Source organism: Coregonus clupeaformis, chromosome 13 (assembly GCF_020615455.1).
Source record: "Coregonus clupeaformis isolate EN_2021a chromosome 13, ASM2061545v1, whole genome shotgun sequence".
Classification (NCBI taxonomy): Eukaryota; Metazoa; Chordata; class Actinopteri; order Salmoniformes; family Salmonidae; genus Coregonus; species Coregonus clupeaformis.
The window spans coordinates 28,166,923-28,190,952 of NC_059204.1; the positions used below are offsets into that span (position 1 = coordinate 28,166,923).

General features: G+C 45.8%; 1 pseudogene; it reads right to left on the reverse strand.

Annotated features, from left to right (window-relative positions):
- Window positions 1–2,910: 2,910 nt before the first annotated feature.
- Window positions 2,911–14,301, reverse strand: LOC121580093 (annotated as a pseudogene).
- Between the last annotated feature and the right edge of the window lie 9,729 nt (window positions 14,302–24,030).

The following is a 24,030-nucleotide window of genomic DNA, read 5'->3' on the forward strand; positions in this document are numbered from 1 at the left end:
TGGTGATTTCAGTAAACAATCAGTGCACATCAAGATCGGAAAGAAAACAACGCCACGGCAGACGGCAAAAGTTGAAATATTTGAACTTCGGTGGCAAGTCCCATCTACCATGGCGGCTGATGGCATTCACCACCAGCCTCAACGGCATTTACCGTCATGCTCTCATTGAAAACAATGACATCCGGTTTGCCGGCTACCGTCTACCTCGTACCATGTAAACGCGGCATAAGCACAGATAGAACAATGAGACAAGATATTTCACCGGATGAATAAATTTCAAGCATCCGGTTGGCGTTTCCACTCACTACCAAATATCGTAGTGAGAGGAAGCCCAGTGGCCGGCAGTAGCTGGCCGGCAGTGGTTGAGGCTGGCGGTGAATGCCGTCAGCCACCATGTTAGATGGGACTTGCCACCGAAGTTCAAATATTTCAACTTTTGCCGTCTGCCGTGGCGTTGTTTTCTTTCCGATCTTGATGTGCACTGATTGTTTACTGAAATCACCATAGCAACGCATACCGTCGTGCTGGCTTGCTTTTGCCGTCACCCTCTTTCTTGCTTTCTTGTCCCGCTATGCCGACAGGTATGACGGTTTTTGCGGCCCTCGTCTAAGCGCAGCATTAGTCACCAAATCGGTCTTCTCATTACCCTCCACACCCACATGGACAGGAACCCAGCAAAAGTTTACCACCACTCCCATCCTCTCCAATCCCATTAACAGCACCATCATCTCCACAAACAAGTCTCCCCTATCCGACCTGCCCGTCTTCACACTACTCAACACTGCAGCCGAATCAGAGCAGATCACCGCTCTGAGTGGTTTCACCTCCTCCACCCATCTCAAACCTATAATCATGGTCATCAACTCTGCCGCTTACACTGACACATAATCAGTTAACCCGCTTACATACTCTAACATTGAAATCGGGGATATACAACCTTGCCCCCAGCCTACCACTTACTGTAGCCTTTGAACCATCTGTATACAGCCTTAAAAACAAATAAAACCGATTATCTATATATCTTTCCACACACCGTCTCACGTCCTCACCCCATTCTCTCCTGCATCAATCATGTCCACATCTACACATGGTTTCGGAAACAACCACGGAGGAACGTTCCCCAATGCAATTGCCGGCCCTATCTCTCTCTCTCCCCAGTCCATATTCTACCACCTTCTGGCCAATTGTCCACCAGTACGCCCTCTGCTTACCCACTCCTCGCTCTCAGTATTCCCCAGTTGCCGTGACCGCAGGATGTCCTTCTGAACTCCCTTTCAACCTCGCCCAGTGCTCTAATGCAAGTATGTCCCACCTTATCCTCAGTGGCAGTTACTCACTATCCACCTGCAATGCCTCAACAGGTGTCATTCTGAAGGATCCCACACACAATCTCAGGGCCCTTGACTGTATCCTGTCCAGGTGCTGTAGTACCGTTTTGGCTGCTGATCCATACACAAAGCACCCATAACGCAAAGATGACCTGATCAATGCCTGGTACATATACAACAGTGTTTGTCTATACGACCCCCAATCATATCCTGCCACTGCCCTCATGAAGTTCAGAACCTTCATGCACTTAATTTAAATATGCTCAACATGTCTCTTCCACCTAAGCCTCTCATCAAACCACATACCTAAATACTTAAACTCAGACACCCTACCTATATCCTGACCATATATTTACAGCCTAACATCTTTAACCATTCTCCTAGAATACACCATAAAGCGGGACTTGGCCACAGACATGCTAAACCCCCATGTTAAAGACCAATCGTCCACAACTCCCACAGCTTCTTGTATCTTCCTCATCACATATTTCACATTCCCACCTCTCTTCCATACAGCCCCATCATCAGCATACAAGGCCACACCCACTCACTGTCCCTCCCCTCTCTTGCCAGCTTGTGACGTCAATACTCCAAAACATGGTAGCATTTGCTCTTTTAGCAGCCTGGTCACGCTCTTTACTCTCCTGCCCCAACAGAACACACTGGCAAAGATATTTGTACAGCGGAGGCTCCTCAGAGGAGGAAGGGGAGGACCATCCTCAGTGAATTTCATAAAAAAATTAAAATAGTAAAACATTAAAAAAGTTATCAATTTTAGATAAAACTATACAAAATGTATTCACGTGTCACCAAATAATTGATTAAAACACATTGTTTTTGCAGTAAAGGTCTACAGTAGCCTCAGCAGCACTCTGTAGGGTAGCACCATGGTGTAGCTTCTATCCTCCTCTGGGTACATTGACTTCAATACAAAACCCAGGAGGCTCATGGTTCTCACTGTATGTGTCACTGTCTGTCACCTCAAATCTTTCTCTCGACCTGTGTGCACCTACATTGTAAACTTTCATTCATAGGCTAGGTTGTAGCAACCTAATGGTGGGTATAGGGAACATTTTAGTATCATCGATGTTACATTGAACTGGGTGAATGGAATATGAATGACATTCATCCAGTATGCTGTAATAGAAATAAGGCCATGCTCATAAAAAAATGTATCGGCCTCCCGCATCTTAAACGGCACCAACCGCCACTGTATTTGTAACTAACACTTCCGTCTGTGACACTGGCATATACCACTGACAGTTAAAGAATAGCCATCCATATTCCAGTTATTGTACATTTTGGCTTAGAATTATTAGTGTGGCCTACTCACTGTATTTCACTATTCAGAAACTTGAATGGTGAAATGATACAGAGGTTTCCTCTGAAGACTGCATGCTGTGCTGCCAGTTCTTCTTGATATTGTGTCTTTCACATTCAATATCTAGCTTTTGTGTGATAGTGCAGCATTCATGAATAAAGCAACATAACACTTTTACAGATGTATTGTATCTTTATTTAAATTAAAAAGACAAAATCAACACCTGGGACACTTGGATGAGAGTGTATTTGATAAGTTTGATTAGTGTTCTTCTTCGTTTTGGTACTTCACAAGAACAGGGTAGGTTGTGCCGATACGCTTCTGGTTATAGTGGTGACAGACGATGTTTACCTCATAGATACTGAAGAACACTTTGACACGCTCATTGGGTGAGACCAGGACACTTAGGGCATAAAGGGCAAACTCAAATTCAGGACTGACGCCAACAAAGATGCTGCCTTTGGGTTATATTCCATTCTTCCAACTGAACTGTAGCGCCAGGATGTGCTTGTTCTCATCAGACTGGTTTTCACATAAAAGGGAGAAGAGAGAGACAACAATGAAGACACACATCCACGAGACAGAGTCATTCAGTATGTTTGACATATACACTGAGTATACAAACCATTAAGAGCACCTGCTCTTTCCATGACAGAATGACCAGGTGAAAGCCATGATCCCTTATTGATGTCACTTGTTAAATCCCCTTCAATCAGCGTAGATGAAGGGAAGGAGACAGGTTAAAGAAGGATTTTTAGGCCTTGAGACAATTGAGACATGGGTTGTGTATGTGTGCCATTCAGAGGGTGAATGGGCAAGACAAATTATTTAAATGCATTTGAATGGGGTATGGTAGTAGGTGCCAGGCGCACCGGTTTGTGTCAAGAACTGCAACGCTCAACATGTGTTCCTAATGTTTGGTATACTCGGTGTATATCTCACGTCATTTCTAAAGAATGCTCTGGAATTGTCAACTGTCAACTCATCAAAGTCACACATCTGATTCAACATGATAATCAAAACATACATTCATCTTGTCAGTATTTTAATCTAACCTGGGGAGAATTTGCATTCACACTGTAGCCTTTGTAATCAATGTTTCCCAGCTTCTCTTGCAAATACAACTGGATCCAGTTGTGAAAGCCGATGACTGTGCGGCCCCCTCTGGCCTCTCCGACAAAGACATGCTCAAACCCTGAGGAGTCTGGCCTGGAGGAACATGGGAGAACATTATGAGGCTGGAACATAGAACATAGAACACCACTGGTTTTACACCCTCTTCCTGAAGGGATGATATTGAAGGGTAATAGAAGCGCATCCACCACTTAGATTCGCTGTCACCATTGGCATCAGCTAATGGAGATCCTGATAAAATAAAATAAAAACTTGCTTGGTGATGCACACGATGACATTACAGCACAATCTGCGGCTTAACATACAGCATAAGTGAAAATAATACTGAAAATGATAGACTACTCTCCTCCTAGGAATACACAAAAGCTAAGGGCAAGTCAAGTCATGGTCGTGCATTGTAATCTCAAGTCATGTGGAGTCGCAAGTTTTTTTTTTCAAGTCTCAAGCTCGAGTCATTGGTCATATTTTCCCTAGATGTAATGATGACTATAGAAGTATATTTTGTCTAGTCATTGAAACAGCAGCCGGCCATTTTCATTGTGTCATATAGTAAGACAAGCTATCAAATTCGGACAAAGCGGTACAGAAACAGTCCAGAACAAGCACTTCGAGACATCAATCTCAAGACGAGTCCCGAGTCTCGACGCTCAAGGCTCCAGGTCAAGTCTCAAGTTATTTTCTTTCCTGCCAAGTCAAGTTTCAATTAATCAGATATGTGTCTTAAGTCAGCCTTGAGTCAGTCCAAGTCTCGAGATGTAAGTCCAAACTGTATGCCATTTGAAAAGACTGGCATCAAGACAAAATAAATGAGAGACTGAGGTGACAATACAGCCTTCTTTAATTGTGAATGGATTTCACATTGAACAAACATAACCCTAACCAGGGAAGATAAAACATTTAGCAGCCTAATTAAGAACTATTTTGACCTCTGAAAAGTAACAGTTACATAAGAGGATAGTTTTACCCACTTACTAGCTTCTCGTCTGGCATACAGCTCAAACCAGATACGGTAGAGCTGCTCCTTGAATTCCGGTAATACCTCTGGGGAGAGCTGTTTCTCTACTAGGTACTTATGTGCAATCTAAAAATGATAGAAACATATGGAGACAATTTCAATCATGGGGTGTTGATTGACACCCTTTAGCTTGTGCGGTTCCAACTTGGCCATGGTTCTCCCTGTGAATTGATGTGACATTAAAATGGTTTTAACTTTATCTGCATGTATCTGTGATTTGACTTATGTTCCTACTAACCAGAGTAAATAAATATACAGTATTCTTGTTACCAACCTATTCACCATATGTTTTAACTGATACCTTCATGGTGGGCATTCGAAGCATGCAGTCCAGAAACTTGTGGTTTCCTGCTTCCTCCTCTGGGGTTACAGTCTCAGGTTCACTGGTTTCACTTTCATAGTAATCCAGTAGAGAGATAAAGGCTGGAAGAGGACATGCAGTTCCGTTTCGAGGGTAGCATGTGTTCTGATCTAACAAAGGGAATATTTTGTTTTGTCTATCCACTCCTACTGATGTCAGTACACATCGTGTTTGTATCATGTTCAATTATCCTTGAACTCCTGCTACTCTCTGCGTATGTAATACATTGCAGATATGATAGGATTTCCAAAGGAAAATAATGGTAACACACAGGAAACGGTTGAAGGTAAAAGTTCGTAAAAATGGAAGCTCTAACGCTCACACCTCAAGCCTTTACCTAAGAAATATTTTTATTTTTTTAATGCTTTCATCGACAAACGAGAATAGAGGATATCCGGCTCCATCATTGTCATCATTCATGTCAGCATTCACAGTTCTGGCTTTCCCCTGCACAAAGCACAGCAGAGGAGGAAGAGCAAATCAGTTACATATTCCAAATGTGTAAGCATTCCCACCAATGATCTAGTGATAAAGCTGTCCACTTTTCTTTAGAAACATTGTATCCTCTTGATAGAAATGAAACATGACCCAGTGCCCTTTGAAGGTGCAACTCCACATTTGTTTATGAGTCAGGAGATTCCAACAACAACATGTTTTCACTGGACTTACACTCTTTGTCTGTCTGTGGCACAGTGTCTAACATGCTATTGTGTCCTTTAAAACAGCGATCATCAACTAGATTCAGTCACGGGACATTTATTTTCTGGAGCGGATGGTCAGGGGGCCGGAATATAACTACAAATAATTTGTAGACAAAAACTGTACCACAAGAAGCACAAACAGATAAATTTGACTAAAACATAATCATTTCAAACCTTGCTTACATTTGTTTACATTCACATACAGTATATCTCGCTATTATGCGTGGGAATACTTTGGAACAGATTTCCTAAATTAAAATCACTTGGAGCTGATTTGCTGATGTTTTTACAGTCTTCTATGTCCAACAATTTTTTTCTTGCTCAGAGAACTTGGAGGGCCAAATCAAATCAAATTCGGGCCAAATTCATCCCGTCAAAAAATATGTCATCCACATACCGTATTCCCGTTTGGATAGTTTTGCTACCTGCAGAGAGATCCGGTAGTCTGTCCCTGCTTTTAGTGTGTTGATATCTTCATCCCATACAGTGGGGGAAAAAGTATTTAGTCAGCCACCAATTGTGCAAGTTCTCCCACTTAAAAAGATGAGAGAGGCCTGTAATTTTCATCATAGGTACACGTCAACTATGTGTCACGGTTTCGGCCGAGGCAGCTCCTCCTCCTTGTTCGGGCAGGTTTCGCCGGTCGTCGTCTCCGGAGTACTAGCTGCCACCGCTCTATGTTTTCTGTTTGATTAGTTTTGTCTGTTAGCCACACCTGTCTTGTGTTATGTCTAATTAAGCACCCTATTTAGTTTCCTTGTTGTTAGTGTAGTGTTGTGTGTAATTGTTTCGTGTTAGGTGTCGTTTCGTACCTGTGTTTGGTACGCCACTACTATATTGTTTACTTCTCGGTTGAGAAGAGTTTTTGCGCGCCTGTTTATGCGCGCTTGTATTTTACGCTTGTGTGCGTTTTGCCTCTGGCTGGTTTTGGATTATTGCCTCGCATTTTCCAGTAAAGATTATTGGACTATCTATCTGCTTCTGCACTTGATTCCACACCACACCATTTCTACACGGCCCTGACAGAATTACACACCACTTCGATGGAATCAGCAGGAGCACAAGTCGACAGCGTGGAGGAGCGTCTCCAGGGACAGGAACATCGCATCAATCGGATCGGGCACGCGTTGGAGGGCGTCATGGACACTCTTCGGCGCTGGGAGATCAGCGGTGTCCCCACAGCCCCACCGGTCGCTCCATCACCACCAGAGAACCTGCCAGCTCATCTACCGGAACCCAGTGGGATTCGGCTCTCGCTCCCGAGGGCGTACAGCGGCTCCGCTGCCTGGTGTCAGGGTTTCCTTTTGCAAGTGGAGCTCTACCTGGCCACCATACACCCGGCGCCCTCGGGATACGAGAGCGTTTCCGCCCTCATCTCCTGTCTCACCGGCAAGGCGTTGGAGTGGGCCAACGCCGAATGGAGGGGAATAGACTCCGCCACAGTCACCTATGCGGAGTTTTCCCGCCGCTTTCGTGCGGTCTTTGACCATCCACCAGAAGGAAGAGCGGCGGGGGAACGTCTATTCCACCTCCGACAGGGGATGAGGAGCGCTCAAGAATTCGCACTGGAGTTCCGGACTCTAGCGGCTGACGCGGGGTGGAATGAGAGGGCCCTCATAGACCATTTTAGGTGTAGCCTTAGGGAGGACGTCCGCAGGGAGTTAGCGTGTAGGGACGCTACTTTAACTTTTGACCAGCTTGTGGACATGGCTATTCGTCTGGACAACCTACTCACGACCCGCGGGCGTCCCAGATGGGGGCCTCCCATTCCACCCTCCAGCACCTCCGAGCCGAGTCCGATGGAGCTCGGAGGGGCTGGCGCTAGAACGAAAAGAGGAAGGAACCCGAGGGGAGCAGTCTCCTGTACCAGGTGTGGCCGCGGAGGGCACACCGCGGCTAGGTGCTGGGGAGGGTTCCCTGAGGAGGGAGATGGCAGGCCATACAGTGGAGAGTCCACCCAGGTGAGTAGGCGCCCTACTTACCCAGAGCTTTCTGTCGTCCACTTTACATTGCCTGTTTGTTTTCCACAGGTTGCACCTCGTTCCCAGCATAAGGCGCTAGTCGATTCAGGCGCAGCTGGGAATTTTATAGATCGCAAATTTTGTGTTAAGTTAGGGATTCCCCTCCTTCCAGTCGATAAGCCTTTCCCCGTACATGCTTTAGATCACATATGTCAGAGTCAAGGCCCGCGGGCCACATCCGGCCCGCGAGAAGGTTTTTTACGGCCCCTGGGATGATCTTGATTTATTATTAGAACGGCCCGAGACCGCAGCAAGCCGGCAGCCCGCAGATCTTTACACGCACCAATACTACATTTCCCACAATGCAACGGTGACGCACTTTCGAGCAGTAGGCTGCTTATTTCAATATTTATTGGCACAGCAGTCGTCAGCATCACAGTAAAATTAACTTTCAGATACCCATCAAAAAATGGCAAAACGGAAGGTGGACACTGAGAACCGGGGTTTCAAACAAGGTGGGAGTCGGAGTATATGTTCACGGAGGTAGCTGGAAAACCTGTGTGTCTTCTGTGTGGAGAAAGTGTGGCGGTACTGAAAGAGTATAATCTGAGACGACATTATGAAACGAAACACGCGGACAAAAACAAGAATATGGACATGGAACAAAGGCTACAAAAGGCAGAGGAATTAAAAACGAGGCCTCAAATCTCGACAGGCTCTGTTCAAAAGCCAAATCACAAGGCCAGGCTGCTGTCAAGGCCAGTTTTATTTTGGCAGAAGAGATCGCTAAATCAGCCCGGCCATTTACTGAGTAGGTAGTGCTGAACACCTCCACTCAATTCTGAGGATTTCCTCAGCTCAGAGCCTTACTCCCGAACATTGATGAACTTGTGGAAAAGATGGGACACCACCAAGTATCACCCTCAACCTCAAACAAGTGAACATTACTGTGCAATCACATATTTAGAGTTTTTTACTCAGTTCAAGTTTAAAAGTTAAAGTTTAATATTTGTTTTCACTGCATGTTACTTCTCCTTAAACAAAGTGTTGTTTTTGATTAATAGATTTTTGCACTTTATTTTATTGTATTTCAATCCAATTATATTTTAAAAATATTTCAGTTGAGTGGATGATAGAAAAATTGCTATTATTGTTTTTTTCTTTGAAGTAAATTTAGCCCACTTTTTGCTAAAATAGAAAATATAGGCTACTGATGGTGCCTTGAATACCGGTTTCTTTCATTTAATGTTCATGTTATGGGGATTTTTATATAAAGGAAATTTGTCTTTTTGTGTCTGTTGAAAATTAAAGATTACTGACAGAGCCATAAGAAAATATTGCTTTATTTATCTGATCATATTGGAATATATTTGTTAGGTTTTCAGTAGGTTCAATTAGGTTCACTAGACTATATGCGTCATTTAAAAAAATTTCAATGAACATTCGAACAGTCCGGCCCTCGGCTTGTAGCTAAATTTTTTATTTGGCCCTCCGTCCATTTGACTTTGACACCCCTGCTTTAGATAGTCGTCCGTTAGGATCTGGGTGGATTGGGGAGCTCACAGCGCCACTTAGGATGATGACGCAGGGGGGTCATGAGGAGACGATTCAACTCTATCTGATTGACTCTCCTGCGTATCCGGTGGTACTGGGGCTTCCCTGGTTGACCACCCATGATCCTACTATTTCGTGGCGAGAGAAGGCTCTTCAAGGGTGGTCTGCCTAGTGTGAGGGGTTTTGTCTGGGTGTTTCCGTAGGGGCGACCTCGGTGGAGAGTCCGAACCAGATGCCAGCACTGCACATTCCTCCTGAGTATGAGGATTTGGCACTCGTGTTTAGTAAGACCCGAGCGGCAAGGTTGCCACCTCATAGACAGGGGGATTGTGCGATAGACCTCCAGACAGGAGCAGCGCTCCCGCGAGCCATGTGTATCCTTTGTCACAGGAGGAGAAAAAAGCAATGGAGACGTACATTGCCGAGTCTCTGAGACAGGGATACATACGGACCTCTACTTCTCCCGCGTCCTCGAGCTTCTTTTTTGTGAAGAAGAAGGATGGAGGTCTGCGTCCGTGTATTGACTACCGCGGTCTCAATCAGGTGACTGTTAAATATAGTTATCCACTCCCGCTGATTGGGACTATGACGGAGTCATTGCACGGGGCACGGTTCTTCACAAAATTGGACCTCAGGAGCGCATATAATTTGGTGCGCATTAGGGAGGGCGATGAGTGGAAGACAGCATTTAGTACTACTTCCGGCCATTACGAGTATCTGGTCATGCCATATGGGTTAATGAATGCTCCATCAGTCTTCCAATCATTTGTAGATGAAATTTTCCGGGACATGCAGGCGCAGGGAGTGGTGGTGTACATTGATGATATTCTTGTGTACAGCCCTACTCGGGCCGAGCATGTAGCCCTGGTGCGCAGGGTATTGAGGAGACTGTTGGAGCATGACCTATATGTCAAGGCTGAGAAATGTCTGTTCTTTCAGGAGTCAGTTTCCTTTTTGGGTTACCAGTTGTCTGCGTCAGGGGTGAGAATGGAGGTGGACCGAGTGTCCGCGTGCGTAATTGGCAAACCCCAACGACAGTTAAAGAGGTGAAGCGGTTTTTGGGGTTGCGAATTACTACCGGAGGTTTATCCGGGGTTTTGGTCAGGTGGCAGCTCCCATCACGTCTCTCCTGAAGGGGGGTCCGTGCGCTTGCAGTGGTCGGCTGAGGCGGACAGGGCTTTTGGGAGACTGAAGGACCTGTTTACCTCGGCTCCGGTGTTGGCGCACCCGGATCCCACTTTACCGTTTCGGGTTGAGGTAGACGCGTCCGAGGCCGGTATTGGGGCCGTTCTATCTCAACGCTCGGGTACACCACCTAAGCTCCGCCCCTGTGCTTTTTATTCTAAGAAGCTCAGTCCGGCGGAGCGGAATTATGACGTAGGGGACAGGGAGCTGTTAGCCGTAGTCCAGGCCCTAAAGGTGTGGAGGCATTGGCTTGAGGGGGCTCAGCACCCTTTCCTTATTCTGACCGATCACCGTAACCTGGAATATATTCGGGCAGCTAGGAGACTAAATCCTCGCCAGGCTCGATGGACTATGTTTCTCGCCCGGTTTGTGTTTAAGATCACTTACATCCCTGGGTCCCAGAACGGGAGGGCAGATGCTCTGTCCCGCCGGTACGACGCGGAGGAGAGGTGCGTGGAGTCCATTCCCATACTACCGGAGTCGTGTCTGGTGGCACCGGTGGTGTGGGAGGTCGATGCGGAGATCGAGCGGGCGTTACGTACCGACCCTAGTCCTCCACAGTGTCCGGTGGGTCGGACGTACGTCCCGCTCGAGGTCCGGGATCGGTTGATTTATTGGGCTCACACGTCTCCCTCCTCTGGACATCCGGGTATTGGCCGGACGGTGCACTGCCTTAGTATGAAGTACTGGTGGCCAACATTAGCCAGGGATGTGAGGGTTTATGTCTCCTCCTGCTCAATATGTGCCCAGTGTAAGGCACCCAGACATTTGCCCAGGGGTAAATTACAGCCCCTGCCCGTTCCACAGCGACCCTGGTCTCATCTATCGGTGGATTTTGTTACGATCTTCCCTCCTCTCAGGGGAATACCACCATCCTGGTCGTTGTGGATCGGTTCTCTAAGGCCTGTCGTCTCCTTCCCATGCCGGGTCTTCCTACTGCCCTACAGACCGCTGAGGCTCTATTTACTCACGTCTTCCGGCATTACGGGGTACCCGAGGATATAGTGTCTGATCGAGGCCCCCCAGTTTACCTCCAGAGTCTGGAGAGCATTTATGGAACGTTTGGGGGTCTCGGTGAGCCTTACCTCGGGGTACCACCCGAGAGCAATGGGCAGGTAGAAAGAGTCCAACCAGGATGTGGGTAGGTTTCTGAGGTCATATTGTCAGGACCGGCCGGAGGAGTGGGCGAGATATGTGCCCTGGGCCGAGATGGCACAGAACTCTCTCCGCCACTCCTCCACTAGACTAACCCCTTTTCAGTGTGTCTTAGGGTATCAGCCAGTTCTGGCACCGTGGCATGAGAGCCAGATCGAGGCCCCCGCTGTGGATGAGTGGGTTAGGCGCTCGGAGGAGACGTGGAACGCTGCTCACGTCCATCTGCAGCGTGCCATACGTCGACAAAAGACGAGCGCCGACCTACGCCGCAGCGAGGGGCCAGTGTACGCACCTGGAGATCGAGTCTGGCTCTCAACCAGAAACCTACCCCTCCGCCTGCCCTGCCGGAAGCTGGGTCGGCGGTTTGTGGGGCCTTTTAAAGTCCTGAGGAGATTGAATGAGGTGTGTTACAGGTTAGAACTACCTATTGATTACAATAATATTAACCCCTCATTCCATGTGTCTCTCCTCAGGCCGGTGGTAGCTGGTCCACTCCAGGACTTCGAGATTGAGGAGACTCCTCCGCCCCCGTTGGAGATCGAGGGGGCTCCGGCGTACACGGTTCGGACCATCCTGGATTCCAGACGCCGGATGGGGGGTCTCCAATATCTCGTGGAGTGGGAGGGGTACGGTCCGGAGGAGCGGTGCTGGGTGCCGAGGAGGGATATTCTGGATCCGTCCCTGATGACCGAGTTCCATCGTGGTCATCCTACGCGCCCGGCGCCACGCCCTCCTGGGCGTCCCCGAGGCCGGAGTCGGCGCACGGCTGGGGCCGCGCGTCAAGGGGGGGGTACTGTCACGGTTTCGGCCGAGGCAGCTCCTCCTCCTTGTTCGGGCAGGTTTCGCCGGTCGTCGTCTCCGGAGTACTAGCTGCCACCGCTCTATGTTTTCTGTTTGATTAGTTTTGTCTGTTAGCCACACCTGTCTTGTGTTATGTCTAATTAAGCACCCTATTTAGTTTCCTTGTTGTTAGTGTAGTGTTGTGTGTAATTGTTTCGTGTTAGGTGTCGTTTCGAACCTGTGTTTGGTACGCCACTACTATATTGTTTACTTCTCGGTTGAGAAGAGTTTTTGCGCGCCTGTTTATGCGCGCTTGTATTTTACGCTTGTGTGCGTTTTGCCTCTGGCTGGTTTTGGATTATTGCCTCGCATTTTCCAGTAAAGATTATTGGACTATCTATCTGCTTCTGCACTTGATTCCACACCACACCATTTCTACACGGCCCTGACACTATGACAGACAAAATGAGAGAGAAAAAATCCAGAAAATCACATTGTAGGATTTTTTATGAATTTATTTGCAAATTATGTTGGAAAATAAGTATTTGGTCAATAACAAAAGTTTCTCAATACTTTGTTATATACCCTTTGTTGGCAATGATACAGGTCAAATGTTTTCTGTAAGTCTTCACAAGGTTTTCACACACTGTTGCTGGTATTTTGGCCCATTCCTCCATGCAGATCTCCTCTAGAGCAGTGATGTTTTGGGGCTGTCGCTGGGCAACACAGACTTTCAACTCCCTCCAAAGATTTTCTATGGGGTTGAGATCTGGAGACTGGCTAGGCCACTCCAGGACCTTGAAATGCTTTTTACGAAGCCACTCCTTCGTTGCCCGGGCGGTGTGTTTGGGATCATTGTCATGCTGAAAGACCCAGCCACGTTTCATCTTCAATGCCCTTGCTGATGGAAGGAGGTTTTCACTCAAAATCTCACAATACATGGCCCCATTCATTCTTTCCTTTACATGGATCAGTCGTCCTGGTCCCTTTGCAGAAAAACAGCCCCAAAGCATGATGTTTCCACCCCCATGCTTCACAGTAGGTATGGTGTTCTTTGGATGCAACTCAGCATTCTTTGTCCTCCAAACACGACGAGTTGAGTTTTTACCAAAAAGTTATATTTTGGTTTCATCTGACCATATGACATTCTCCCAATCCTCTTCTGGATCATCCAAATGCACTCTAGCAAACTTCAGACGGGCCTGGACATGTACTGGCTTAAGCAGGGGGACACGTCTGGCACTGCAGGATTTGAGTCCCTGGCGGCGTAGTGTGTTACTGATGGTAGGCTTTGTTACTTTGGTCCCAGCTCTCTGCAGGTCATTCACTAGGTCCCCCCGTGTGGTTCTGGTATTTTTGCTCACCGTTCTTGTGATCATTTTGACCCCACAGGGTGAGATCTTGCGTGGAGCCCCAGATCGAGGGAGATTATCAGTGGTCTTGTATGTCTTCCATTTCCTAATAATTGCTTCCACAGTTGATTTCTTCAAACCAAGCTGCTTACCTATTGCAGATTCAGTCTTCCCAGCCTGGTGCAGGTCTACAATTTTGTTTCTGGTGTCCTTTGACAGCTCTTTGGTCTTGGCCATAGTGGAGTTTGGAGTGTGACTGTTTGAGGTTGTGGACAGGTGTCTTTTTTTTTCTCAATTTGTCTGTCATAGTTGACGTGTACCTATGATGAAAATTACAGGCCTCTCTCATCTTTTTAAGTGGGAGAACTTGCACAATTGGTGGCTAACTAAATACTTTTTTTCCCCACTGTATTTCCTGCACCATGACCGATAGCTCTCGGTCAGCTTCAATCATGATGTGACTGGTTGGTCCCTCTGTACTCTGCGGGCTACAGTTGGTCAGGTTCCTCTGGTGTGAAGATGTGATGTACAGTGGATCCTATGCTTAATTGCGATACATCAACTCTAAACGGTCTTGTCATTCCTGTATTCTAACAACTGTAAATTATTAATCTTCTCAATGTCTAAATTGCACATATTTAGAAAATGTCATACCCTCCATTTTATTTTTTTATTTTTATTTTACCTTTATTTAACTAGGCAAGTCAGTTAAGAACAAATTCTTATTTACAATGACGGCCTACACCGGCCAAACCCGGACGACGCTGGGCCAATTGTGCGCCGCCCCATGGGACTCCCAATCACGGCCGGTTGTGATACAGCCTGGAATCGAACCAGGGGGTCTGTAGTGACACCTCAAGCACTGAAATGCAGTGCCTTAGACCGCTGCGCCACATAAAATGTATATAACACATATTCATTGGTCAATCAAGTTATCACAGAGAAACATTCTTCTGTGTTCATCAAGGTAAACACAAAGTTTAAGTGTACAACAATTAACTATATAATACAATTTACACACATGATATCACTGAATCATTCAGTGAACTGATCATCACCACCTCTCACACCATAAAAAAAAGCAAATTTCTAGCTAAAATCATTACGTTTAACAGTTTGAGTTCATTAACATTCAGGTTTTGATTGACCCTACCATCCATCCAGTATCTTACCATCGATGCAAGCTACTCATTAGTTATCCTGTCTCTGTGTCCTGTCTCTCCAACACCCTATCCCCTTCCCAAGTGGGAACACACGGCAATTGTGTGTATAAATAAGGTCATTGCGTATAATAAATAGGGCCGTATGAAAGGCAGGGAGACCAGTCAAGATGTGTTTATGATGAAGCACAGATTATAGGGGCCAGTTGAATCAAAGACAACAGTTGCATTGTACTGTCTGTGTCTGTTGCATCATGACACCATGACACAGTAAAAACAATGTTCTCAATTCTCTAACATTTTGTAAATGAGTGGCATAAATCCTGATCTACTAAATTGTTATACATAACATGTATCATTCATGACAGGAAACGAAATAAGTGTATTTACAATCTAAAATGGAAGGTTCAGACTTGAACATCGATTAAGGCAGACCCCTGCACCTCTCTGATTCAGAGGGGTTGTGTTAAATGCGGAAGACATATTTCGGTTGAATGCATTCAGTTGTGCAACTGACTAGGTATCCCCTTTCACTTCCTTCCCAATAAAAGCCTGACCTTAAAGAGCCATTCCGCCACTTTTCAATCTCATATTCATTATCTCCAGCATCATAGCAGTGTCTACATACACTACATGGCCTGCTCGTCAAACACCTCATTCCAAAATCATGGCCATTAATATGGAGTTGGTCCCCCCTTTGCTGCTATAACAGCCTCCACTGTTCTTGGAAGGATTTCCACTAGATGTTGGAACATTGCTGCGGGGACTTGCTTCCATTCAGCCACAAGAGCATTAGTGAGGTCGGACACTGATGTTGGGCGATTAGGCCTGGCTCGCAGTCGGCATTCCAATTCATCCCAAAGGTGTTTGATGGGGTTAAGGTTAGGGCTCTGAGCAGGCCAGTCAAGTCCTTCCACACTGATCTCGACAAACCATTTCTGTATGGACCTCGCTTTGTACACGGTGCATTGTCATGTTGAAACAGGAAAGGGCCTTCCCCAAACTGTTGCCACAAAGTTGGAAGCACAGAATCGTCTAGAATGTCATTGTATGCTGTAGCGTTAAGATTTCCCTTCACTGGAACTAAGGGGCCTAGCCCGAACCATGAAAAACAGCCCCAGACCATTATTCCTCCTCCACCAAACTTTACAGTTGGTACTATGCATTGGGGCAGGTAGCGTTCTCCTGGCATCCGCCAAACCCAGATTCGTCCGTCGGACTGCCAGATAGTGAAGCGTGATTCATCATTCCAGAGAACGCGTGGCATTGCGCATGGTGATCTTAGACTTCTGTGCGGCTGCTCGGCCATGGAAACCCATTTCATGACGCTCCCGACAAACAGTTATTGTGCTGACGTTGCTTCCAAAGGCAGTTTGGAACTCTGTAGTGAGTGTTGCAACCGAGGACAGAAATTTTTTACGCGCTACATGCTTCAGCACCCAGCGGTCCTGTTCTGTGAGCTTGTGTGGCCTACCACTTCGCAGCTGAGCCGTTGTAGCTTCTAGAGGTTTCCACTTCACAATAACAGCACTTACAGTTGACAGGGGCAGCTCTAGCAGGGCAGAAATTTGACGAACTGACTTGTTGGAAAGGCGGCATCCTATGACGGTGCCACGTTGAAAGTCACTGAGCTCTTCAGTACGGGCCATTCTACTGCCAATGTTTGTCTATGGAGATTGCCTGGCTGTGTGGTCGATTTTATACACCTGTCAGCAAGGGGTGTTGCTGAAATAGCCGAATCCACTAATTTGAAGGGGTGTCCAATACTTCTGGCCTTGTAGTGTATGTGAAAACGGCGTGTTTCTATGATCTGTGATAAGAAATAAGGTCCTACAAAATGCTTCTCTGTGTCATCACAGGGTATGATTAAAAGTAAGAAAAACAGTGATTTTAAAAACCTGCAACAACTTTCTAACCAGAGGGGAGGTATTTTCTTACTCCCCAGGTCACCGGGAATCTCAGTGTTTGAAAATCGCTGTTTTTAAAATGTTTTAACTTTTGATGTCCCGTGTAGCTCAGTTGGTAGAGCATGGCGCTTGCAACGCCAGGGTTGTGGGAACTTTTTAACTATTTTTTTTCTCCACAAAACGTATAAATGCGCCATTTTTACATATGTAGACACTGGTATTGTGATGGAGACCGAGGTGGGACCAAGTCACTATTATTCAAGTCCCAAGCAAGTCTCAAGTCACAAGGTCCAAGTCTCAAGTCGAGTCCCAAATAGAACTGGTCGAGTCTTGAGGTAAATCCAAGTCTTGCATTCTAAGAGCAAGTCAAGTAAAAAATATCTATACAATATCTATACAGGCAATGACTTTACAAATCTTTGCCTATTTACTGAGGCTAACAGACAGCCCTTTTCATTATTTTGTCTACATAACATTTTGATGATGTAATACTTAATTTCAACAACAAATTCCAAATGTTAGCTTCATAAGTAAATGATCAATTTCAAGCAATTTTGACATACCAAAAGACCAGTAGGCATATGCTAGTAATTGTTGGTTGATGCCCCATTGCTGGTGAGCTTGCAAAGTAAACGGTTCATATTATCTTGATCACCAAACCATTTTTGGAACTGCATATTCATTTATGGTAATCCTCTCTCCCTACAATGTGAGGTTTGCACCATATCCTATAGCTGTACAACAAATCAGCAATCTGTTCGCTAGCTCAATGGTTTTCTAAACGTTTTGACCCGCGACCCCCAAAAAGCAGTGGTTTGCGCACAGGGCGAACACGCGCGCACAATCGCTGCGCAAATGTAGCCTGTCATTACAGCCATAAACGGTGATGTATTTTCAGAACGCAAGATCCCGAAATAAACTACGTTTTACACCTGCATTTTGGGCTGAAGGTCATTCATGTTAGCAGTCAATATCAACTAGCGATATCATGTCACACTGTCACTTCTCTGGAGTCCAGAGCAAGCAGGATCATATGCAGGATCGGATGGAGAGCATGATCTGTCAGTAGCCTTTTTCTTCCTCACAAATATCGTAATTAATACGCCAGAATATGTTACATCTTCATCCCATAAGCATTGAAGGTAGTGAGAATCGATGTTACAGCTATTACTGTCATATAGCCAGTAACCACTTTGGTATATAATTATAACCCACCCAAACTAGGCCTATCTGAAATATGAAAATGATCAATGAAAACACCAGGTAGCCTATTGTCGTGGCAAAAATGCGTCCCTAGCAGATTGCTAAACGGTACTTTATATGGCTAATATTAATGTAGGGACGCTACTCTGTTTTTGTGTTTTTGCTTGGCGAAACCAGAGAAAATTAAACAAGCGCTTTCTGGTCACTTATCTGAATATGTGCGCAGGCTTGCTTTGCGCGCCAATGCTGAGGCTATATGTAGCCTATTAAAATATGTATGAAAAACATATTTTTCCCATTCAATTTTAGCCTTGCAACCCCCCAAAACGTTCTCACTGCGCAAACTCATCTGACCTGTGTTGATTGACAGTTTGCTGGTAAAATCAGAGGGCCGAGTGTGCGTTTCACTAGCCAATCTGTTGTTTTGCAAGTGTGATACTGTCTCTAGTTGCATGGAAAGTAATCCAAGGAGAAGACCGTGCCACAAAATGAGTGACAAAACGTAGCAAAACCTGGCCAGATAATTTCAAGACATCAGTCTCAAGTCAAACTCGAGTCCAGAGTCTTGATGCTCCAAGTGAAGTCTTAAATTATCAAGCTCTGGATGGAGATATTGAAAATGAGGTTGAAAAGTGGTGGAATTTGTTGGGTTCTATTTTTCTCATAATTGGATCTGTATGTGATGAATAGCTTGGAAGGAATGCATTAATGAACTGTACTGATATAAATTGTTTCACATAACAGGCTGTTATTCATGTAAGGAACGTTAGGGGCTAGGATGAGATAAGACTTGTATTTCTCACAGATACGAACACTCTCTCTTTGTTGTCTGTGAAACTGTCCTTGAACATGGGTACATGGAGTACAGTGGAATGGTGTCTTTTGGGTGCTGACTCCACAGGTTATAATGATAGCAACTTATGCCTGGCAACAAATGGAATGCCGAGGAGTTGGGACCAACCCCTGCGCCAACGGATTGGCTGAACCACACTCAGTCCTTTGCTCTGGTTGGCCAACAGAAGAAGTGGAGGCTTTCTGTCAGAGTATTTGAAGAAGAACTTAGAACAATGGATCAGTTCTCTGTCTGCCCTGCGTGGTTTTTCAGTGAGCCCGTATACGAACCTTCATACTTATCATACATACATTTTGCATATAATAAATTAAGCTTGGATTGAAGATCTCTTGATTCTTATTCCAATACCAGATTTGAATTACGCAATTTCTAACAATTGGTGACCCCGACGTGATCTGGTAGCGGAACTTCACTTCGCTGGAATTCATCCAGCCTATTGGACAATCGCTGTCTTCGAACTGTGTGTTTCACAAATTGCCCAGGCTTCTATAAAGGTAAGCAAAACATCTATTGTAATATAACTAAAGTTTTGCACATTGGCTTTATCCAAATTAATTTTGTGAAGCACCTGTTTGATGTAAGTGAACCCTATTCTACTATAAATAACAATTACAGTATACTACTTCGGTTTCATAATGTACTATGCAAATGTTTGATAATTGTGATGGTTAAACCCATGGGAGTGCGACGCTATGACTGAGGCTCATAGGAGGCACTTTAAAGTAGATTAGACAGTGCAACGCTATGACTAAGGCTCATAGGAGGTACTTTAAAATAGATTAGATAGTGCGACGCTATGACTGAAGGCTCATAGGAGGTACTTTAAAATAGTTTAGACAGTGCGAGCTATGACTGAGGCTCATAGGAGGTACTTTAAAATAGTTTAGACAGTGCGAGCTATGACTGAGAGACTCATAGGAGGTACTTTAAAAGTTAGACAGTGCGAGTGTTGTCATATGTATGAGAGTGTGAATGACAAACCTGTATACCTTGATAGAAAACTAATTGGGAATTAAAACGTCTGTGGCTGTCCAAACTGTATAATTTGGGGATAACTGTTGGGTTTGTGGTTGCTTAAACCATATAACCCGTTAAAACAATTGGGAACATAAAGCTAAAGTGATGAATTGTGTGACTGAACTGAAACGGTTGAGCTGATATGTTTGAACTGTGCCGTTTGGTGTTAGACATAGCATAATTCTGGTTATAGGTGCTTGGGTTGAGGCTTTTTGGTTTATTATTTGATTTAACGTTTGATGTTTGACCCTGCAAAATACTGGTTAAACAATTAGACTGAAATAATTTGGTTTATCGTTTCAATATAAACATGCACCAACTTTAACTAATTAGGTGGGAATGATTTGATTTAAATAAATAGATTAAAATACTTTAAATAACCACAGAATATTTGGAACACTAAAACGAAAAACAGCTCTTCAAAAGAGCCTGCTCCCACCGAAAGCTGAAGAGAGAGTTGCGAGGGGAGGGGCTGGAGAGAGCGAAAGTGTGGCTTTTGGAGCCAGGGAGTTGGCTGGGAACACCACGGGGTGATTATTTGAGAGGTGCCTGGGGGTTTCTGACGTTGGATATTCTGAACTTGCTCATCCGAGCGTAGACGTGTGTCATGGGTGAGAAAGTGGAGAATATTTACATTTGCATTTTTGGTGATTTGGCAGACGCTCTTGTCCAGAGCGACTTGCAGGAGCGATTGGGGTTGAGTGCCTTGCTCGAGGGCACATCGGCAGATTTTTCGCCTGGTCGGCTCGGGGATTGGAACCGGCGACCTCTCGGTTGTTGGCGCGGCGCTATTGATCACTAAGCTGCCTGCCGCCCCATATGAGTTTAAGGTTGTGGCGTTGTTTGATCATGTGATAAGGTTTAATTTGTAATCGGACCATAACTAATGTGGTTATGGAAGTAATGTATAGGTAGGGGAGAGCCAATAGGGGGCTCCATTGAACTATTATGGTTTATTTGTGTCAGTGTAGCTGTAGGTGGGTGTGGTGGTGGAATCAGGCGCAGGACGCACAAAGTAAGTCCAAAAGACTTTAGTTGTTTGGCAACAAAACACAGCACGAAAACAAATGCCCTGAGGCGAGAAACTCCGCACGCAGGCGAAATAAAGCGGGCGCACAAAATACGTGTGACAAAATACTCCAAAACACAGAATGGAGAGCAGCTCAACCGAGCAAACTGTACATACAATAGCTAAGCGCACGACAGTGAAAACAATCACACACAACACTAGACAAACACAACGAGAACTTATAGGACACTAATACACTAAACGATAACAGGTGTAACAACAATCAGACAAAAGCAAACGAACATAGAAACATGCAACGGTGGCAGCTAGTATTCCGGAGACGACGAACGCCGAAGCCTGCCCGAGCAAGGAAGAGAGGCAGCCTCGGCCGAAACCGTGACAGTACCCCCCCCTTGACGCGCGGCTCCAGACGTGCGCCGACTCCGGCCTCGGGGACGACCAGGAGGACGCGGAGCAGGGTGCGTCGGGTGCCCACGATGGAATTCCGTCAGGAGAGACGGGTCCAAAATGTTCAAAAATTATCAATGGAAATCAAATTTATCAACCCATGGAGGTCTGGATTTGGAGTCACCCTCAAAATTAAAGTGGAAAACCACACTACAGGCTGATCCAACTTTGATGTAATGTCCTTAAAACAAGTCAAAATGAGGCTCAGTAGTGTGTGTGGCCTCCACGTGCCTGTATGACCTCCCTACAAGGCCTGGGCATGCTCCTGATAAGGTGGCGGATGGTCTCCTGAGAGATCTCCTCCCAGACCTGGACTAAAGCATCCGCCAACTCCTGGACAGTCTGTGGTGCAACGTGGCGTTGGTGGATGGAGCGAGACATGATGTCCCAGATGTGCTCAATTGAATTCAGGTCTGGGGAACGGGCGGGCCAGTCCATAGCATCAATGCCTTCCTCTTGCAGGAACTGCTGACACACTCCAGCCACATGAGGTCTAGCATTGTCTTGCATTAGGAGGAACCCAGGGCCAACCGCACCAGCATATGGTCTCACAAGGGGTCTGAGGATCTCATCTCGGTACCTAATGGCAGTCAGGCTACCTCTGGTGAGCACATGGAGGGCTGTGCGGCCCCCCAAAGAAATGCCACCCCACACCATGACTGACCCACCGCCAAACCGGTCATGCTGGAGGATGTTGCAGGAAGCAGAACGTTCTCCACGGCGTCTCCAGACTGTCACATCTGTCACATGTGCTCAGTGTGAACCTGCTTTCATCTGTGAAGAGCACAGGGTGCCAGTGGCGAATTTGCCAATCTTGGTGTTCTCTGGCAAATGCCAAACGACCTGCACAGTGTTGGGCTGTAAGCACAACCCCCACCTGTGGACGTCGGGCCCTCATACCACCCTCATGGAGTCTGTTTCTGACGGTTTGAGCAGACACATGCACATTTGTGGCCTGCTGGAGGTCATTTTGCAGGGCTCTGGCGGTGCTCCTCCTGCTCCTCCTTGCACAAAGGCAGAGGTAGCGGTCCTGCTGCTGGGTTGTTGCCCTCCTACGGCCTCCTCCACGTCTCCTGATGTACTGGCCTGTCTCCTGGTAGCGCCTCCATGCTCTGGACACTACGCTGACAGACACAGCAAACCTTCTTGCCACAGCTCGCATTTATGTGCCATCCTGGATGAGCTGCACTACCTGAGCCACTTGTGTGGGTTGTAGACTCCGTCTCATGCTACCACTAGAGTGAAAGCACCGCCAGCATTCAAAAGTGACCAAAACATCAGCCAGGAAGCATAGGAACTAAGAAGTGGTCTGTGGTCACCACCTGCATAACCATTCCTTTATTGGGGGTGTCTTGCTAATTGCCTATAATATCCACCTGTTGTCTATTCCATTTGCACAACAGCATGTGAAATTTATTGTCAATCAGTGTTGCTTCGTAAGTGGACAGTTTGATTTCACAGAAGTGTGACTGACTTGGAGTTACATTGTGTTGTTTAAGTGTTCCCTTTATTTTTTTGAGCAGTATATTTTGTATTTCAGATTCTTCAAATAGCCACCCTTTGCCTTGATGACAGCTTTGCACACTCTTGGCATTCTCTCAACCAGCTTCATGAGGTGTGGGTGAACGGATGTGTATTTCCCACCGTAAATCATGGAGGGGGTGGTGTTATGGTGTGGGGGTGCTTTGCTGGTGACACTGTCTGTGATTTATTTAGAATTCAAGGCTCACTTAACCAGCATGGCTACCACAGCATTCTGCAGCGATACACCGTCCCATCTGGTTTGGGCTTAGTGGGACTATCATTTGTTTTTCAACAGGACAATGACCCAACACACCTCCAGGCTGTGTAAGGGCTATTTTACCAAGAAGAAGAGTGATGGAGTGCTGCATCAGATGAACTGGACTCCACAATCATCCGACCTCAACCAAATTGAGATGGTTTGGGATGAGTCGGACCGCAGACGGAAGGAAAAGCAGCCAACAAGACTGTTGGCTGCTTTTCCTTCAGGACTGTTGGAAAAGCATTCCAGGTGAAGCTGGTTGAGAGAATGCCAAGAGTGTGCAAAGCTGTCAACAAGGCAAAGGGTGGCTATTTGAATAATCTCAAATATAAAATATATTTTGATTTGTTTAACACTTTTTTGGTTACTACATTATTCCATGTGTTATTTCATAGTTTCGATGTCTTCACTATTATTCTACAATGTAGAAAATAGTAAAAATAAAGAAAAACCATTGAATGAGGAGGTGTGTCCAAACTTTTGACCAGTAGTGTATATAGTGTATAAAGTGACACGGGAGGGCAAAAAAGCATCTAAAGATGCACTTAGTTGTTCTACGAGTGGTCTGGCAGGCGTTAGATTACATGCGTTTTCAAGTGCAACGTTAATAACGATGGTTTTGTGGAACAGCTCTCAGATATAACGATGCTCCTATGAAAGTTCTAACGGTTCATTTAGCCTTAAAACGCTTTTGGGAAACCGGGCCCTGGACAGGAAGTTGATTTGCTGTAATCACACGTTCACTCTTAATACAGTGTGACAAGACAAACAAGGAGTCCATTG